We start from the raw sequence: 12,401 nt of genomic DNA on the forward strand, positions 1-12,401 counted from the left end.
ATCACTCCATCTTCTCTATGGAACAGTATTACCAAAAATCGCAATAACCTACATAGAATCATGGAAGGGACCTTGAGAGGTCATCTAGTCCATTCCCCTGCACTCGTGGCAGGACTAATTATCTAGACCATTCCTGACAGGTGTTTGGCTAACCTGGTCTTAAAAATCTCCAATGATGGAGATTCCACAACCCCTCCGTAGGCAATTTATTCCTATGCTTAACCACCCTGACAGTAAGGAAGTTTTCCTAATGTCCAATATAAACCTCCCTTGCTACAATTTAAGCCCATTGCTTCTTGTCCTGTCCTCAGAGGTTAAGAAGAACAATCTTCCTCCTCCTTGTAATAACCTTTTACATACTTGAAAACTGTTATGTCCCCTCTCAGTCTTCTCTTTTCCAAACTAAACAAACCCAGTTTTTGTTGCTCTTCTCTGGACTCTCTCCAATTTGTCCATATCTTTCCTGAAATGTGGTATCCAGAACTGGGAAATATGTATGAGCAATTCTGATTAGATCCTGTAGAGGATGATGAACCAGAAACACTACCCTGTACATTATAATATTCTTCTTGTAATTGAAGCAGCTAGAAACAGAAACATGTTTCTTTACCAAAATCTATTTCTTTCTATCACATGCAAATTCTGGATTAAAGTACTGGGCTTGCTCTTGGCTTTAGTTTTTGTTAAATATACCCAAGAGCACTGAAGAATGTTACTTAAAGAATGACATGGACCATGGAGCTGTAAGAAGAATAATGTAGGCAGGGCTAATCTGAGGTCTGCAAACCTAAGATCCTTGGGGTGGGGGCTGTCTTTTTGTTATGTACTTGTACAACATCCATCACAGCAGGGCTGTAAAGAGGTTGCTACTCACCACACATGCACCTCTTTCTGGCTGGGAATTAGCTCTTGCTCCACCTGGCGCCAGCTTCCAGTAGTTTCTCACGCCGTGGCCGCTCTGTACTGCAGGGTGCTCCCTCTTCATGACTCAGCCCGCCAGCTAGGTCACTACATAGTTCCCCACCTTCCAGGTCCTATAGGGCAAACTGTCCGGTTGATTTTTCAAGTCTCCAGGTCTTGTGCCATTTTTCCAGCTGCTGGTAAGGGAACCCAGGCCTGCCTGGTACTCTGTTCCAGCCCAGAGAACCTATAACTAGCGATCCAGGTCTGCCTAGTCTAAGACCCTGTTGCTGTTTACCTGGGCTCCTTCCTACCCCACCTCTCTATCTCTTTGCCTATCTCTGGTTTACCTCTGGAAATTCCTCTGCTTCCCCTGGCTACTTCTCCCTTCCTAACCTCTTACTAGACTGCCCAGTCCAGTACAGGACCCCAGGGCTTACTTTCCCTCGGGGTCTCCTCTTTGTCCCCAGCCAATTACCTTTTCCTCTAAGGAGTGACTGCAGATCTCCTCCCTGTAGCCCCTTCCTGTTTTATAATCCTAACCCAGCTCCTCCCTCAGGTGGGCTTCATCTCCCATTAGGTTTTATCCAGCTCTGGTTCCACTCCAGGTGCAGAATATAGAATACAGATTCACAAGTGGAGCCCTATGAGTTACATGCCCTTGACTGTTTTCCTCTTTGTTTCTTGGCCTTCCAGCAGCACTGGCATTGGCAGTATTGCCAACCCTAAATATTCAAAAATCATGAGTTACACTCACCAAAAATCATGAGATTGGCTTTAAAATCACTAGATTATGTAAAAATAATAGATGTGGTGTTCTTCTTATTTGCCTTCTGCTTTTTGAGCCTTTAGGGTGCACTGGAGTCACATTTTGAAGCTTTCTCCACAGCCACGAGGGCTAGAAACTCACCTTTTCTTTAAGAATGGAGGCTGAAATCATCACATAGCCACTTGACTCCAGGAGCTTGGGCTTTAAGGAAAACAATAAGTATCATGTATCAGAGGGGTAGCTGTGTTAGTCTGCATCTGTAAAAGCAACAAAGAGTCCTGTGGCACCTTATAGACTAACAGACGTATTGGAGCATGAGCTTTCGTGGGTGAATACCCACTTCGTCGGATTCATGTAGTGGAAATTTCCAGAGGCAGGTATATATATGCAAGAAAGAAGCAGGCTAGAGATAATGAGGTTAGTTCAATAAGGGAGGATGAGGCCCTCTTCTAGCAGTTGAGGTGTGAAAACCAAGGGAGGAGAAACTGGTTTTGTAGTTGGCAAGCCATTCACAGTCTTTGTTTAATCCTGAGCTGATGGTGTCAAATTTGCCGATGAACTGAAGCTCAGCAGTTTCTCTTTGAAGTCTGGTCCTGAAGTTTTTTTGCTGCAGGATGGCTACCTTAAGATCTGCTAGAAAGAAATACCAAATACCAAACTCTCCAATACCAAATTCTACAGGCCACTTTCCCTCAGATCCCACTGAGGAATACACTAAGAAATTGCATCATCTACTCAGGACATTCCCTACACCAACACCGGAACAAATCAACATACCCTTAGAGCCCCGATCAGGGTTATTCTATCTACTACCCAAGATCCACAAACCCGGAAATCCTGGACACCCCATCATCTCGGGCATTGGCACTCTCACTGAAGGACTGTCTGGATATGTGGACTCTCTACTCAGACCCTATGCCACCAGCACTCCCAGCTATCTCCGTGACACCACTGATTTCCTGAGGAAACTACAATGCATTGGTGACCTTCCAGAAAACACCATCCTAGCCACCATGGATGTAGAGGCTCTCTACACAAACATCCCACACACTGATGGAATACAAGCTGTCAGGAACAGTATCCCTGATGATGCCACAGCACAACTGGTTGCTGAGCTCTGTGCCTTTATCCTCACACACAACTATTTCAAAATTTGATGACAATATATATCTCCAGATCAGTGGCACCGCTATGGGCACCCGCATGGCCCCACAATATGCCAATATTTTTATGGCCAACCTGGAACAACGCTTCCTCAGCTCCCGTCCACTCACGCCCCTTCTCTACCTACGCTACATTGATGACATCTTCATCATCTGGACCCATGGGAAGGAGAGACTAGAAAAATTCCACCAAGATTTCAACAGCTTCCACCCCACCATCAACCTCAGCCTGGACCAATCTACACGGGAGGTCCACTTTCTAGACACCACGGTGCAAATAAGTGATGGTCACATTAACACCACCCTATACCGAAAACCTACCGACCGCTATGCCTACCTTCATGCCTCCAGCTTCCATCCCGGGCACACCACAAGATCCATTGTCTACAGCCAAGCACTGAGGTACAACCGCATCTGCTCTAACCCCTCAGACATAGACCAACACCTACAAAATCTCCACCAAGCACTCTCAAAACTACAGTACCCGCACGAGGAAATAAGGAAACAGATCAACAGAGCCAGACGTGTACCCAGAAGCCTCCTACTGCAAGACAAACCCAAGAAAGAAACCAACAGGACTCCACTGGCCATCACATACAGTCCCCAGCTAAAACCCCTCCAACGCATCGTCAGGGATCTACAACCCATCCTGGACAATGATCCCACACTTTCACAGGCCTTGGATGGCAGGCCAGTCCTCGCCCACAGACAACCTGCCAACCTGAAGCATATTCTCACCAGTAACTGCACACCACACCATAGTAACTCTAGCTCAGGAACCAATCCATGCAACAAACCTCGATGCCAACTCTGCCCACATATCTACACCAGCGACACCATCACAGGACCTAACCAGATCAGCCACACCATCACCGGTTCATTCACCTGCACGTCCACCAATGTAATATACGCCATCATATGCCAGCAATGCCCCTCTGCTATGTACATCGGCCAAACTGGACAGTCTCTAAGGAAAAGGATAAATGGACACAAATCAGATATTAGGAATGGCAATATCCAAAAACCTGTAGGAGAACACTTCAACCTCCCTGGCCACACAATAGCAGATCTTAAGGTGGCCATCCTGCAGCAAAAAAACTTCAGGACCAGACTTCAAAGAGAAACTGCTGAGCTTCAGTTCATCTGCAAATTTGACACCATCAGCTCAGGATTAAACAAAGACTGTGAATAGCTTGCCAACTACAGAACCAGTTTCTCCTCCCTTGGTTTTCACACCTCAACTGCTAGAACAGGGCCTCATCCTCCCTGATTGAACTAACCTCGTTATCTCTAGCTTGCTTCTTGCTTGCTTATATATACCTGCCCCAGGAAATTTCCACTACTTGCATCCGAAGAAGTGGGTATTCACCCACGAAAGCTCATGCTGCAAAACGTCTGTTAGTCTATAAGGTGCCACAGGATTCTTTGCTGCTTTTACAGATCCAGACTAACACGGCTACCCCTCTGATACTAGAAAGAAATTGCAGAAGTGTTTTTTTTCAAATGTCATTTGCTTCATGTGGGTTCAGGGATTTGGCTGGAAGGGGGTGAGCAGGGCGGGGGAGGGAAGAGAGGAGGGAGACTGTGTGGGGCAGGGCCTGGGAAGAGTGGGGGTGAGGCCTGGGGCAGAGCAGGGGTGGAGTATAAGCAGGGCCACTAGCAGAAGAGGTGGGCTGGGGAGCCAGCCTCCCCAAGCAGCAGCTTCACCCACTGGCCATGAAAACAGGTAAGAGCGGGTTGGCTCCTGCACACCCAGTGTGCACTGCAGTCTCCTTAGGCAGGGGCCGTATTCACAGAGCTAAATGTGCCGGCACTGCACATTCTGCATGAGGGAGAGGGTATGGGGGTCTCTGCGGGGAACTGTGATTCTCCGCTGCCATGAGGCAGGCCGGGCGTCTCGGTATCCTTTGCTGCCTTGTCCCTCCCCCATCCTGGGCTGCGAGCCAGGGCTGCCATCGGGCATAGGGGCACCAGTTTAATCAGGGCCGGCTGCAGCTTTTTTGCTGCCCCAAGCAGCGAAGCGAAGGGGGAAAAAAAAAGATGAAGCCGATTGGTGGCACTTCGGCAGCAGCTCAGTCGCGCCGCTTCCTTCTTTGGTGGCAATTCGGCAGGGGGTTCTTCACTCTCTCTCTTCCGCTTCGGCGGCACTTTGGTGGCAGCTCAAAGAGGAAGAGAGGGACTGAGGGACCCGTCACCGAATTGCCGTCGAAGACCTGGACGTGCCGCCCCTTTCCATTGGCCACTCCAAGCACTGGTGGCTCGAGCCAGCCCTGAGTTTAATAATACTACATAGAGCCCCATAAATCCTAAGGACGGCCCTGCTGGCAACATTCCTGTGATTTTCCCCACCCTTGCAACTCCTCTCACTGCACAGAGCAAAACCCACAGTGCCACAGAGCAGCATTAGCTTACGAGTTTCCTTTGGCTGCTCTTCAAACATTCTTCTGAAGGAAGACAGGAAAACAGGAAATAAAGTGCAGGGTTGAGAGAGAGAGAGAGAGAGAGAGATCGGAGTAAGCTAGGAAAAGGGCGAAAGGAATTAAAGTGGGACTGAAGGATATGAAAATTGCAGAAGAAAGTCTTACAGGGCAAAACTCAGCTGTCACCCGGTAGGTATTTGTGTTAGCATGTTATTTTTAACAGGTTTCTTTGATTTGTTTTGAAAAGGACAGGCCATAGTTTGGACACTCTGTTATCATTTGTCTTTTCCTTTTTTTCTTCTTCAGCTGCAGTTTCTTTATTTCTGTCTTCATCTGACTCCCAGGGTTTTTTGTTTTTGTTTTTTAAATTCCTTCACTATCACACTCTCACTCTCACTTTCATGCCTGACAGTTCTTGAGCCAGACCTGAGAAGGGATGGGAAGGATTGGTATAAGTGATGTTGCTGTTAAAGGGCTCTTCCCATAGCCATTGCGGGGAAAGGGAACACGTTTGTTGGGGCAGTTCTTGAAGGAATAAGACTGGCGGATTGCTAGTGTGCCTAACATCAACAGTTCCCTCTACAAATGAAACCTGCTCCTGCAAACCCTTCCTCATAAGCTGACCTCACTCACATGAATTGAGTTTGAAGTATCACGTCTTAAGAGTCACATACTGAGGGTCCTTAAACTTGAGCAAACAGGCTGAAAAAAGAGCAAACATTTTAAAGAATAGTGGAAACTTGGATCCTTAGCTGGTGTAAAGTGGCATACTTGTATTGAAACCAGTAAAGCTACACTGATTTACACCAAATGAGGATCTCACTCAGGGTGTTGAAATGGTCAGAAGAAAATGTACGCGACTAAAGATAAGGAAAAAAATAATTGGCAAGTAATCAGTTAGCCTTATGTGTATTTCTGATTTTAGTGCAGATGTGAAAAATACATTTATTCAGACATGCAAATTCCTCTGTTTATTGTACTATGGAAAATATTTTTTAAAACCCCACAATTGAGTAAAATAGTTTATTTATGGATTTAATTTCTTACTGGTAAAATTTAGGTATACAGGCATCTTTGCAGACACAAAATTAGCTCATAAATGTAATTTGAAGAAGCAGATTTTCTCTACAAGCTAATGAAACTTGTAAATAAAAATATCTCAAATTAGCAGTAAACTGTAAAGTAAAAGACTTCAGAAACAGGGCCTGATTATCATTTATAGTAAAGGTATTTTACAGCACTCTGGCAATGGGTCTTAGAGTGAGTTTCATTTGACATCCATTTAAGACCCCGTTACATTACTAGAGTGGTGTAAAGCGGTTTAGTGTAAATAAATCTGCTCATATATAGCCTATTAAATCTACACATATACAGCCTGGCCCTGTTGTGCCATACTCCAGTATGGGACTGTTTGTGCAGTTACCTCTACTCTGCATGGGTAAGGCTCACAGAATCCATCCCAAAATATGATGCTATCTTTTTAATCTAATCTCTGAGTGATACTGGTATAAAATATTTGGTTGAACCATTGTAGTTGACTTCCAAAGAATTGCTGTTTCAAAATATGGATTTATTTTGATGACTAAAGTAAATGGCAGGGAAAAAGCATGAAAATTCCATGTCTGCCTTATTCAGACTACTTGCGTGAGAGTGCCTTGACCTTTTCTGCAGCATGCAGGAGTTAAATAAATAGACATCTGGTTCCAGTGAACTCATTACAATAATTCATGACTTCTTCTAGAGCCAAGCAAACTGATGGTAATGTTTCATTAGATAGCACAGTACAGTAGTATTTCTCAAGGAGTATAACTTTATTATCTCTTTGGAATGACAACTGAACAATTAAATTAATCAGTGGGACAGGAGCTATACTTGTCATCTTTTCTGAGATTTGGGGGCATGTTTCATTTGCTCACTTTGGTCTCGCAGGCAATACCGTTGCCTGGCTATTGGCTATGGGGATAACAGATCTGTTTCCTCTCCCTCCCAATCCTTTTCCCCTTTATTGTTCAGTTATGACTCTATTTTCCCTTTTAGAAAGATTTGGTTAATCTTAAAATGACTGTTCAAGAATTATATTTTATTGAAATTAAATATGCATTTTATTCAAAGGTTGAGATTCTTTTTGTCCTCATGATGGTGGGTGGGTGGGTGTGTGGGTGTGTGTGTGTCTCCACTTCCTGCTTATTGCTTCCTGCTCATTTTCTGGTTCCTGCTCTCTAAACTCAGTGTTCCAGTTCGTATTCCTGTATATGTACGTAGCATTGGGCGTGTGCGGTTACCCAGGGCCTGCTGCTACAAACCTGCCATTTGAACTGTTATGTTTTGTTCACACTGTTGCTGACTTGCCTGGTTCATGGTTATTATATGGTTTGGTTTGATTGACCATCTACTTGCATATCTTGCTTCGATTTCCTTGTGTTTTGGGATAACTGTTCTGGGGTGGATCAGAGAGTAACATTATGGCGACAAGTGCGTCTGTTCTTCTTCGAGTGATTGCTCCTATGCATTCCAGTTAGGTGTGTACGCGCCGCGTGCACGGCTCTTCGGAACATTTTTACCCTAGCAACACTCGGTGGGTCGGCTGGGCGCCCCCTGGAGTGGCGCCGCTATGGCGCAGGATATATACCCCTGCCGACCCATCCGCTCCTCAGTTCCTTCTTACCGCCCGTGTCGGTCGTTGGAACAGTGGAGCGTGGCTTAGCTGACCTCCACTTCCCTAGCTACTCGTAGTTTCTCTCGTTAAGTATATAGTTCAGATGTTTATAGTTGTAGTTAACTTTATTTGTTTGTAGTATAGTATAGTGTATTTATTTCACAGGGGTTCGGGGTTTATCCCCTTCCCCTCACCCGGTGCCGGGTCCGATGCCCGGTCCACAGGGTTTTATAATGCTCGGCCGGCCACAAGCCGATGCCGACAAGAGATCCTCTCCTATGTGCCTCGAGGGAGATCACCTCACAGATAAGTGCCGCATTTGTGAGGCCTTTAATCCGAGAACAAAGGGGAGCGGAACTTTCATCTCAAACAGCCCCTGAGGGAGGCAGCTCTTGCTCCTCCACTCTCGGCACTGAGCGCTGGTTAGTCTTCAGGAGCGCTCCCTCGGCACCGGATCGCCGGTACCGCCAAGGCCTCTCGGAACCGGCCGTCGCTGGCTCCGACGTCCACTCGGCAGGGATCCCTCTCCTGGAGGATGAAGAGGCACAATATCCTTGCTGCGTCCGAGCCGCCTGCTCCGCAGCCGAGCGCTATGCTCAGTCAGATCGCCCGGCACCGAGGTCTGCCGCGGCACCGACGATATCCGCACCATTACCTCCGGCCAGGCAAGAGCCATCGAGTCCGGTGCTGGAAAGCTCCCCGGTACGGACCGTGGTCGAGCTCGCTATGAAGCTGCGTCCGAGCCGCCTGCTCCGCAGCCCGAGCACTCTACTGCGTCGCACTGCCTGGCACCTGTACCTGCTGCGGCACCGACAGAATCAGCACCATAGACTCCGGCCACGCAAGAGCCGTCGAGTCCAGCACCTGAATGCTCCCCGGTGCGAGCTGTGGTCGAGCTCACTATTCCCTCCACGCCGGAAGCATTTCCACAGCGAGGGAGTTGATGGCAAGGGCAGAGCCTGCGCTGCTTTAACCCCCGGCACCGCCGGTGCGGGTTATATTGTCTATCGGCGAGCCTGTCTTCCTCACGCCACCCTGCGTCGGCACCGCAGAGCGGCACCGTTCACGATCGCGGTCCCGCAGACGTTCTCGGTCCCGTCACCGATCGAGGTTCCGACGCCGCTCACAGTCTCGGCACCGTTCTCCATCGAGCCTCACGCTCTCAGTCGACCGCCCGGCACAGCTCCGATGGCAGGTCCCGTTCTCGGTACCGGTATGTCTCCCGGTACCGATCCCCAGTGCCGCGTCGAGCGACGTCAGTTAGCGAGGGAGACTCTACCAAGGGCTTTTCAGCTCCTCCAGGGCCATCCAGCCACGCATCAGTGTTGTCCCGTGCGGACACTTCATATGCGCAGTACTCTGTTTTCTGATGTGCCCTCCAGAGTCTTCCAGGAGACCTATCAGTGGTCATTCTAGTCACCTTGGGCGTACTACCACGCCAGAGGCATACCGGTAGCCCCATCTCGCTCCGTTCCGTCGGAATTCTGGGTGCCAGAGGCGACAATTAGCCGTCCCCCTCCGACCGGTACAGAGCAAGCCCCGGTTCAGCCACCGGGCTCCCAGATCCCACCGGATCAGGAGGTCGTCCAGGAGCGCGAGCCCACACAGGACCCGCTTGTACCTGGCTTTTCTTCTTCCTCCTCCCCAGATGAGGCGGGGGCAGGAACATACTCCTCGGGCCCTCCTCTAATCGAAACTCAAGTACATGGTTTCCTCCAGGGGGTACGAGTACCTATATGTACATTCTCCCCCCCCTCCCCCCCGCTCCATTGTCATCCAGTCCCTCAATGGGACGGAACGCCATGGCCAGCAGGCACCAGCCCCTAAATCCAAGGAGGCTAGGCGATTGGTCTTACTGGGCCGTAAGATGTACACGGCGGGAGCCCTGCAACTTTGTGTAGCAAACTAGCAAGCCCTGCTTAGCCGCTACTATGGGTGGCGGTGGGCAAATTTACAGAGTCGGTTCTTCAGAACTCCCGTCAAGAGTTCGATGCCCTCCTGGAACAAAGGAAGAAGCTGGCGAGAGCTTCCCTCCAGGCCTCGTTGGATGCAGCTGACTCAGCTGCCACGACTCTGGCCTCGGGTGTTGCCACGAGGCGCTTTTCATGGCTCCAGTTATCGAGCCTTCCCTCGCAGCTGCTGCACATTATACAGGACTTGCCCTTCAATGGCAAAGTCCTGTTCTCTGAAAAAACTGGCCCTAGGCTGCAAAGCCTTAAGGGCAACAGGGTCACTTTGCGCTCTCTCTCGGCATGCACACGCCGGTGCTTCAGCGCCGACCTTTCCGTCCCCAGCCTCACCGCTCTTACCCTGCGCCTAGACAAAGACAGGACTTTGCCAGCAGGCGTCGCTTACGCGGTCGTAGGCGTCAATCAGGACCCCAAAGGAGCCAAAGTTAGGGTCCTTCTACCACCAATGGGGCTAAAGCCTACCCATCCTCGTCCCTCGTGGGGACCCCTCTCACGAGCGATTCCTCTTGCATGAGGTGCGGACGCTCCTCTTCATCGGAGCTATACAGGAGGTACCTAAGGATGAAACCTAATCCCCTAGGCAAAGGGAGGTCTCAGACCTATCCTAGATCTGCGGGAACTCAACAAGTTCACGATGCAGATAAGTTCCGCATGGTACCCATGGGGACCGTCATCCCATCCTTGGATCCCGGAGACTGGTATGCCGCCCTCGATATGAAGGGCGCGTATTTTCATGTCGCCATTCCTCTTCCACACAGAAGGTACCCCCGGTTTGGGGCCTACCGTCGTTTCCAGTATACGACCCTCCCGGTTGGCCTCTATACAGCCCAAGTGTATTCAAAGTGCATGGCTGTAGTCGCCGCCTCTCTTCGCCACCGTCGGATACACGTTCTCCGTATCTAGACGATTGGCTCATTCGAGGGACCACCGGGCCCAAGTTACCAGTCATGTGGGCATCGACACGGACCTATTCCTGTGTCTAGGCCTGATGATCAATAGAAAAATCCACTCTGATTCCCACACAGGGAATAGAATTCATTGGGGCCATCCTGGACTCCAGTCTTGCCAGAGCCTGCTTACCTCAGCCTCGGTTTCACGCGCTGGTAACAATTGTACAAGGTCTACGGGCCTTCCCGACAACTTTGGCTCGCACTTGCCTAGGTTTCCTGAGTCACGTGGCTGTCCGCACGTTTGTAACCAAACATGCCAGGCTTCGCCTCCGTCCACTTCAATCGTGGCTCACCTTGGTGTACCATCCGGGCAGAGATAGCATACTCATGGTCGTCTCGTTCCCCCCGAGCATCCTAGGCTCCCTCGACCGGGAGTCAGCGCCCTCCCTGGTGTATCCAGGGATGCTGTTCCATTCACCCCTCGGGGTCCCTCATGACAGACACCCCATCTCTCGGCTGGGTGCTCACCTGGGTCAGTTTCGCACTCACGGTCTTCGGTCGGCTCAAGAGCTGGCCTTACACATCAATGTCCGAGAGCAGTCTGCCTTGTATACCAGGCGTTTCAGCTGGCGGATCGCCTCAGCAGATCCTTCCTGTCTCACAAGTGGTCTTTCCTCCGGGCATTATCCATTCCGTTTTCCGGAAGTGGGACTTTCCCCACATAGCCCTCTTCGCTCTCGCGAGAACGTAAAGAGAGAGAAGTTCTCCTCATCCCAAGGCCTCTCCCCAGGCTCGGTCTTGGAGGTTTTTTCTGATGCCGTGGATGAGCCATCTGCTGTACGCTTTTCCACTGTTCCCGCTGGTTCACAGGGTCCTGCTAAAACTCCGCAGGGACAGAGCGCACCTGATCATGATCGCTTCAGCGTAACCCAGGCAGCACTGGTACACCACCTTGCTACACCTGTCGGTAGCCAACCCTATTCCCCTGCCTCTTTGCCCAGACCCCATGACGCGGGATCACGGCAATCTTCACCACCCGGGCTTGTAATCCCTGCACCTCACAGCATGGCTGCTGCGTGGCTAAACCGGTCCGAGTTACGTTGTTCTGCCTCGGTTCTTCAGGGTTCTCCTGGGTGGTAGGAAATCTTCCACTCGGTTAACGTATCTGGCCAAGTGGAAGCCTTTCTCCTGCTGCTTCGAAACACGCAGTGTTTCTCCCGCCGAGGTCCCGATCCATTCCATCTTGGACTACCTCTGGTCTCTCAAACAGCAGCGCAATCATCATTGAGGGAGTAGCCGGCAAGAAGGAACTGAGGAGCGGATGTGTCGGCAGGGGTATATATCCTGCGCCATAGCGGCGCCACTCCAGGGGGCGCCCAGCCGACCCACCGAGTGTTGCTAGGGTAAAAATGTTCCGAAGAGCCATGCACGCGGCGCGCACACACCTAACTGGAATGGATAGGAGCAACACATCTCGAAGAACAACAGTTACAGCGGTGAGTAACCGTCTTTTCTGCAACACATGCTGCCTGCACATTCTTTGACTGTTGACTGGCAATACTTTATTTGGAATTTCTGGAACTGTGCAGATCTTGAACTTTCTGATGCTGCTAGATTACCCTTGCTACAGAAC

General features: G+C 49.8%; 1 protein-coding gene across 2 annotated transcripts in view; it reads left to right on the forward strand.

Moving 5' to 3' along the window:
- Window positions 1–5,328: 5,328 nt before the first annotated feature.
- Window positions 5,329–12,401, forward strand: part of OSMR (oncostatin M receptor) — a 66,664-nt gene continuing 59,591 nt past the window's right edge. For both annotated transcript variants that reach the window (XM_045020134.1, XM_045020136.1), the window contains exon 1: window positions 5,329–5,441. The gene's annotated coding sequence lies outside the window, so the exon portion shown is untranslated. The remainder of the gene's footprint in view (window positions 5,442–12,401) is intronic.

The sequence above is a fragment of the Mauremys mutica genome, chromosome 6 (assembly GCF_020497125.1).
Source record: "Mauremys mutica isolate MM-2020 ecotype Southern chromosome 6, ASM2049712v1, whole genome shotgun sequence".
NCBI lineage: Eukaryota > Metazoa > Chordata > Testudines > Geoemydidae > Mauremys > Mauremys mutica.